We start from the raw sequence: 8,413 nt of genomic DNA, 5'->3' as shown, positions 1-8,413 counted from the left end.
TGTGTGTGTGTGTGGTCCTCCCAGAATGGATTTGTGTGTGTGTGTGGTCCTCCCAGAATGGATTTGTGGGGGTGGTCCTCCCATGTTTTCCTTCTCTGCATACCAGACTTCTTTATTCATATTTATTCTGCTGTACTAGTGGGTTTTTTTCTTTTTTCCTTGTAGCTATTCTATCATCTTGACTTCAGCTCTGTAGTGAATCTTGTTCTCAGGAGGAACCCTGCCAAATTCTTCTCCTTTGGGGAAAAATCTAGATTATTCTTGGCACTTTTCCATTTCATTTCACATTTGAATTCATCTTGTCTAACGTTTTTTAAAGTCCCGCTAAGACTTCAAAAGAAATTGCATTATATCTGTAGACGAGACTGATATAAACTGACTGCCTTATGATATTGAGTCTTTTTATATCTATGGCATTTTTACTTATTTAATATTTCTTTAAGATCTTTATAGGAGCTTATAGCTTTCTCTGAAAATGTCTTTGACACACATGTAACTTATTTCTTTTTTTGTCTTGTCCTTTTGAACTGAATTCCCCTCCATTGCTGGTATAAAGAAATGTAGTTGATACTGTACATTCTCTGTCAGGAAAAACTGCCTTGTGCAAACTACCTTGTGCATCCTAATTCTCTGTGATTTATTCATAATTTTCTGTGATTTATTCATTTTCTCAGATAATCATTTCACTCATGAGATGTTCTTATTTTCTATTAGAATATTGATAAGTTGCCAGGCACTGGTGGCGCACGCCTTTAATCCCAGCACTTGGGAGGCAGAGGCAGGTGGATTTCTGAGGCCAGCATGGTCTACAGAGTGAGTTCCAGGACAGCCAGGGCTACACAGAGAAACTCTATCTCGAAAGAATATTGGTAAGTATATTTAGATTTATTTTTTTAACCTCACATAGCTTTTTGGGGGTTGTTGTTGCTTTTGGTTTTGTTTTTTTGTTTGTTTGTTTGTTTTTGCTTGAAGATTTTCTTTTCCACGACCACTGCTTCTAAGTGTCCTGAGAAACCCACAGCATAGTCTTTTGGACAGATTTTAATTCCACAACTGCTCTCCATTTCTCAAAATAAACAACAGGTAAAGCCAAGGATGCGGCTCCATCAGTGTGGCGCTCACCTAGCCTGCACAGAGGCCTGGTTTGAAGCTTTTCATGCTTGGGTTTCATACCCAATGCTCCTTGCTACAAGAACTGTGGCGGCTCACGCCTGTAATTCCAGCGCTCAGAAGGGGAACGTGGGGGCTTCAGAAGCCATGGTGTGGGGAATGTAGAAGCCAACCCAATGAAGGAAAAAGTGGAACGGAGAGCAAGGCGCCACAGGTTCTTGTGACTACTGGAAGAGTCCTGATCTGTAGCACAGGGCATTCGATCTACGTTGGTTCCGCACTCAGGCACTCCGGTGAGACAGCAAAAAGGACCCGAGGTCAGGGCAGTGACTCACCCCAACTTCTTCTGAGTTACCTAATCAGGCACAGTGTAAGATATAACTGGCCAAAGATTTCGGAGCTTGGGATTGGCTCAAACACTGTATATAAGCTTATAGGCTGGGCAATAAACTCAGATCTGCACCCTGATGCTGACCTGTGGAGTCTGATTTCCAGGGATACCTCAGAAGACTCCATTGCCTCTCACCTTCCCCACCCCCATCCTTGAACTTGTTCCCACACCATGACAAGTTTAGGCCAGACTGAGTGAGATATACCAGACCCTGCCCCCAAACAAACCACAAAAAGTAGGTCTTATTGCTGTGAAAAGACACCATGACCAACTCTTATAAAGGAAAACATTTAATTGGGGTTGGCTTACAGTTTCAGAGGTTCAGTCCATTATCATCATGGCAGGAGGCATGGCAGCTTGCAGGCAGACATGATGCCGGAAGAGCTGAGAGTTTTGCCTCTTGATCCACAAACAGCAGAAGGGATCTGTGTTCTGAAGTCACATTCTAAAAAAACATACTGTCTGAACTCCCCATTTACTGCAAGGAGGGGCATACATACTGAGAGAGCGGACAGCAAGACAAAAAATAAAGCAATGGGGCTAGAGAGATGGCTCAGCGGTTAAGAGCACTGACTGCTCTTCTGGAGGTCCTGAGTTCAAATCCCAGCAACCACATGGTGGCTCTCAACCACCGGTAATGAGATCTGACACCCTCTTCTGGTGTGTCTGCAGACGGCTATAGTGTACCTATATATAATAAATAAATAAATCTTTTTTAAAAAAATAAAATAAAGCAATGACCCAAAGTAGATATAGACTCCAAAAGATGTAACTACTTAGCCACAAGACAAAAGACCAATACAGAATCTCATTAATGACATCACTGAGTCACACCAGCACAAAAATTAATATTACTACACTGGATTGTTATTAATACTTCCTTGTATGGAAAGGAAAATATTCAGAAAGAAAAACGATCTTTAGTGGACTTTTCAAGCATTCTACCGGCACACATAGTATTACACTGATGACAGTTGTGAACTCTATTACCAGAAAGATAAGGTCCAGGTCCCTTAGATGATGCCAACTACATTAACTGCTGCCATCTATAATTACCCAAATTACAGTGAAACAAGAAGCCATTCTCTCCAAAGATTCAGGAATTTCTACCTATTACAGACCTGTTATTAAAAGAAAATTATAACAATTTAATGAGCAAAATGAGTAGGTTTTTTTTCCCCCTTAAAATCAGTAAGTAGTCCTCTCCAACCTCAGAGGTTACAAAGGGACACTATGGTTAGAACTGGCTTACTACCCGATAGCCACTGAGAACCTGAATGGTGTTTTAGATTGATTCTTCACTTTGAATGGAAGTGGTGGGTAGCATAACTTCCGTGTTTGCCTGTGGCAAAATCAAGACACAAACTAATGTAATGACACATTTATTTTTAAGATCAAAAAATTAATAATTTACGTGTATGTATATTTTGCCTATGGATATGTCTGTATAACTCATGTGTGTAGTGACCACAGAAGCCAGAGAGGGTAGAAGACTCACTGGATCTGGAGTTACAGATGGTGGTGGACCACTGTATAGGGAGGGAATTGAACCTAGATCATTTGGAAGAGCAGCCAGTGCTCTTAACTGCTAAATCCTGTCTGCAGCCTTGATAACTTATGTAACACAACTTCCATCATTAGTTCATCTTAAAAGTTTGTTGGGCAGTTGTTGATTGTTTTAGGATTGCCAAAACAGAGATAACTCTGTAGCTCGGTCACTGAGTGCTCACCTAAACTCACAAAGCTCTGGGTTCAACCCCCAGCACTGAAAACCAGACGTGGTGATTCAGAACTGTAATCGCAGTGCTCAGGAGGTAGAGGCAATAGGATCCAAAGTTCAAAGTCATCATTGGCTACATGAGGCCAGTCTGGGCTACATAAAATCCTATCTCAACAAAACAAACAAAATCAAGTAAAATAGGATCTAGGAGGTGGTGGTCACACACTTTTAATCCCAGTACTTGGGAGGCCAAGGCAGGAAGATCTCTGAGTTTGAGGCCAGCCTGGTCTACAGAGCAAGTTCCAGGCTGGCCAGGGCTACCCAAAGAATCCCTGTCTCAAAACCCATCCACACTCAAAAAAAAAAAAAAAAAAAAAAAAAAAAAGGAAACAGGATACGAGACAAGTCAAGCACTAGACTCCATCTAGATCTCCTATCTGCCTTACATATATTTTTAGCTCTATAACAATTTTACCTCAATTCAGATACCTTAAGAGAAAAAGAAGCAAGCATTTCCTATAAGATATAATAATATGGATGCCCCTTTACTGAATTCTTTTACTACAACCATAGTGAGAACCCATCAGTAAAGATTACAAGAGAAGGAATGAGATATGCCTTCATTGTCAGCCTGGAGCTGTTACTCAGGTAGTGTGCCCAGCATGCACAGGGCCCTGGATTTGATCTCCAACACTGTATGAAAATGAAAGATGGAACCTCTAATAAGTTATCTGTATTGCTGAGAGACATAATGGTTTGTGGTAACTGTGTCCCTAACCAGTAAGCAGTGAATCAAGCAGAGATAGGTGGCACCCACATGGAGGCTGACAGGAATAAAATGGGAGAGTGGAGAGCCAGCCCAGCTGCTTTCACCTTAGCCTAGCCTTCCTCAAAAACTAGCTTTAAACCAGCTTTCAATTCAGCTTCCTCATTCTTTTCCCTAATCCAGAACAATCCAGTTACCCTCATACTATCAAAGCCCTTCTTCACTTAGGTCTTGTCGCTGGCTCCCTGACCAGCTCCGCATGTGCGTTGAAACAACCCAAGTTAATTGCCTCCCAGGCTTGGAGCTGGATCTTCAGGATCAATGTCAGCAGGTTGGCTTCTGAACCTGTCTTTGGCTTATCCACCTTATCTCCATCTTCATATGACTGCCTGGTTGTGTTCTAATCTCCATTTCTTATAAGGACACCAGCCCCATTGGCTCAGTGTCCATGCAAACGACTCTTATTTAACTTAATTAACTTTTGAGGGACCATCTACACCGAGTCACACTGTGGTGCTAGGCTTAGAATGCCAAAATATGAATTGAGGGGACACAATTACATCTAACTCCAGAGGATCCCTCTCAAGGGCCCTCAGCTCCCCTCCTGAAACTCTGCCTCTCAATCTGTTTCTCGTTTATCTCATTCAGAGACCAGATTCATGGAGGGAGGATCTTCTGATGAAATAGAATTTCCTATTGCAGGCATGGCCCAGCAAACGTTCTAGACCACTCTCACACCTGATTTGTCAGCGTTAGATCTAGGCTCCTGGGGGCTTATGTCACCACAACATGATGGGCAACACTGTCTTTGCTACCGTTAGACCTGGAATAGCATCTCATCTGTGGGCTGGTGCCAGCTGGCTTCCAGGTTGGCATTCATTGCCAGATTCTTACCATGGTACCTGGAGGAGATCTGGCTAAGATTTAGCAAGCTATGTGTGTGCTGAGCAATGCCACAGCCATAGCAGATACCTGGACCCACCTAGGCCACAAGTTGGATACATGCTCAGTCTACTTTTGTTCACTGGTATACAGGGGAGGGGCGGAGGGAGGTTTTTCCGAAGCCTGTGAAAACATGACCACCTTAGAGAAGGATTGTGAGCGGGCTAGTGGATTCTGTTGAGAGAGAGGAGAGGAAGAAGAAAGGATATCAATTATCTGTTCTTTTCAGCATTCCAGACTCCCAGGACTCTCTAGCCTCAGCAGGAGCTGCCAGCCATCAGGATTTCCTGATTACATTGTCTTCAGCTCACTCTGCTCACTTCTGGCTTCTCCCTATTTGCTGTGGAGATATTAAGTTATTTCCACAATGTCTCAAAAGCTTGGAGGGGAGGGGAAGGAGTTCCTTGTGGAGCATTTTATGTCGTTCACCTTTGATGAGAAGGGGTTTGAGACTCAGGCAGAGAACCAACAGTTGCTACTCAGTACAATGGACTATAATGTAATATAATTAATTTAATAATGTAATATAATCAGTGCAATGGACTATAAATTAAAATACTTCTGGATTAAAGGGGAAAATATCACCACTGAAGTCAAGACAAAAGTCTCCTCAGCATTCAAGAAATGGAAGCAGAAAGATCGTGAATTCAAGGCCATCCTGAGCTATGTGACAATTTTAAGGCCAGCTTGACCTTTATGAGACCCTGCCCTCCCCAACCCACCATAAAAAAAAGTCCATTTCTTCTCTTGGCTGAACCGTAGGGATTGTGGCGACAACCAGCTCGCTCTGATTAAGGCCATCCGTCAGGCTCCTACAGGGTTTGTCACCTGAGTTTCATACCTGCCCAGAAGAATGGCCTCTAGTCAGGGTTGCTGCTGAGTTATTCATGGCTCTTTCTCCACATACTGCGGGTATTCATAGGGTTGTGTCATGCTGAGGCCCCACTCCAAGCAGCAAAACCAGCCCCTCCTTTCCCACTGGCATGATTGACATTCCAATCCTGGTAAAGAGTTCAGCCATCAGTGCTGAATAGAGGCTTTTGGTCCTCACCCACTACCCCAACACTGGGCTTTGCAGAGTACAGAAAATACAAGGTCAATTCTACTCATAAATAATACGTTCTCTTTCTGGCCATGCTGCAGACCCGTACTGGACAATGGTCCTATCTATACCCTCCATGATATGGGCCCCTCCCCACAGTTTCCTGTCAGTTTCCTATCATCTCAATAGCAGCATTGAAACCTACAAATTTACCATGAATTATTGTTACCATGGCCCTAGATGTCTTGGGTTTACAAAAACATGTTTCATTCATTTTTGAGAATACACATGGATATTGTGGAGTCAGTTCTTTCCTTTCACTGTGGGCTCTGGACATCAAATCCAGATCCTAAGCTTGTATGGCAAGCCATTACCCACTGAGCTCAGCTCTGTCTTAACTAAGACTTTTGTCTTCTCAGGACCCACTTAGGAATGTAGACTGATCTGAATGCGTCCTTCAAATGTCCAAGGGTAGAAACCTTAATCCTAAGATTGATAGTTGATAGCCCTTTAGGAGAGGCTACTAGGAAAGGTAAGTAGGAGAACATGGGGTCATAAGGAAGGGTGGGACCCCGTGATGGCAGTAGTGGCCTTATCCCAGAGGAAGAATCCTGAGCTAGCATGTGCACCTTTTCTCACTGTGCAACAGCTCTGCCACATGATCCTAGAACAGAAGGCCCTCTCGAGATACAACACAAATGTCAGTGCCATGACTTCCCAGCCTCCAGAACGAGGAGTTTAACAAACTTCATTTTTTTAATATAGCTGTCATCATATGGTATCCCATTACAGCAAAAGATAACAGAGTAAGATGCGGACTTGTGCTTTGTTCACTGTAACCTACTTGCTTGTCCTCTCTAAGAGCCATTTGGAATGTCCCCTGAGTCCCCTGAGCCATCTTAAGGGGCAGTGCTAGCCGGGCAGTGGTGGCGCATGCCTTTAATCCCAGCACTTGGGAGGCAGAGGCAGGTGGATTTCTAAGTTCGAGGCTAGCCTGGTCTACAGAGTGAGTTCCAGGACAGCCAGGGCTATACAGAGAGACCCTGTCACAAAAAAAGGGGGGGCAGTGCTATTGTGCAGCATTTGCTCAATTTAATATTTCTCTGTCCAGATTCTCCCACTCCGTCCATTCTGTCGAAGCCATGGTCCCTGTCAGGAAACAGTCTTCACATACCAGTCCCCTAGTCGCTTTCCCCACCCACCCCCTCTTACTACCAACATTATTTCTAGTCTCATTGGCCTGTGCAGAGGAGAGTCACCAATCCTTAACCACCCAGAGGTCTTAGATGGAACTCCTCTAACAAGACATAACAGAAAGAGAAAAACATAACTAACTAATTATGTCCCACTGGAACCTTCAGAAACTAAGACCCAAAGAAACAAGGAAATCATCGTACGTTTTATTGTTGTTGTTGATGTTGTGTTGTTTTGTATCTTGAGACATGGTCTTGCTGTGTAGTCCTAGTTAGTCTGGAACTCACTCCATAGACCAGGCGAGGCTTCAATTTATGTTGACTCTCCTACCTCTGCCTCCCAATGCTCAGTGCTAGTGTTATAGGTGTGCACCCACACCTGGCTGGCTGTCAAGAAGATCTAATGGCAGTAAGTACTAGGACAGGGACTTAGCAAGGCCTATTGGTTCAGGTTCTGCTTAGCATCCCTGGGTAACTTTCTTTATAGAGCAGGGTGTCTGGCACTTTGTGAGAGAAAAAGAGAAGAAAGCATGATGACCTGCCTTGACTGTTTTCTCCAGTGCCAAGGGACCATGCTTAGCACATCTTCAACCCCTTGGTCTCTTCTGTTAGTCCCGTTAATAATCTTTACTTGTCAGCCAATAAGTCCATCCCATAATCTAGGTTCTGGTGTGAATGAGTGCATGATACCTGGCTTTATAGCTATTAAAGACTTTCTGATCTCCTGGGGATACAGAATAAGGTAGGTGTAGAAGCAACCCAGCCGTTGGTCAGAATGCCACACATGGGATAGTATTCATGCTGAGCTTCAGAGAACAGCAACATTTTATAAAAACGAGAAGAGCACTACCCAGGGCTTGTGTGTCTGTGTATGTGCAAGTGCAGATGCGTGTGTGTCTGTGTATGTGCAAGTGCAGATGCGTGTGTGTGCATGTGTGCATGCACATGTTTGTACACGTGTGTATAGCTAGATGGCCAGAAGTCAAGTTCAGGTGTCATTCACTGGGTGCTTTCCATATTATTGGTGTTTATTTGTTTTTGGTATATATATATGTATACATATATATACACATATATATGTATATATATATATGTATGTGTGTCTACATTTGTGTGCTTGTCTATATGTTTGCCACATGTGTTCATGTATGTGCACATACATGTGTAGGTGTGTAGGCCAGAGGTTGATGTCAGGCGTCTTATTGAATTTCTCACCATATTTACTGAGTCAGGATCATGCACTTAAATC

Source organism: Mastomys coucha, unplaced genomic scaffold, assembly GCF_008632895.1.
Source record: "Mastomys coucha isolate ucsf_1 unplaced genomic scaffold, UCSF_Mcou_1 pScaffold7, whole genome shotgun sequence".
Lineage (NCBI taxonomy): Eukaryota > Metazoa > Chordata > Mammalia > Rodentia > Muridae > Mastomys > Mastomys coucha.
This window is presented reverse-complemented; position numbering follows the sequence as displayed.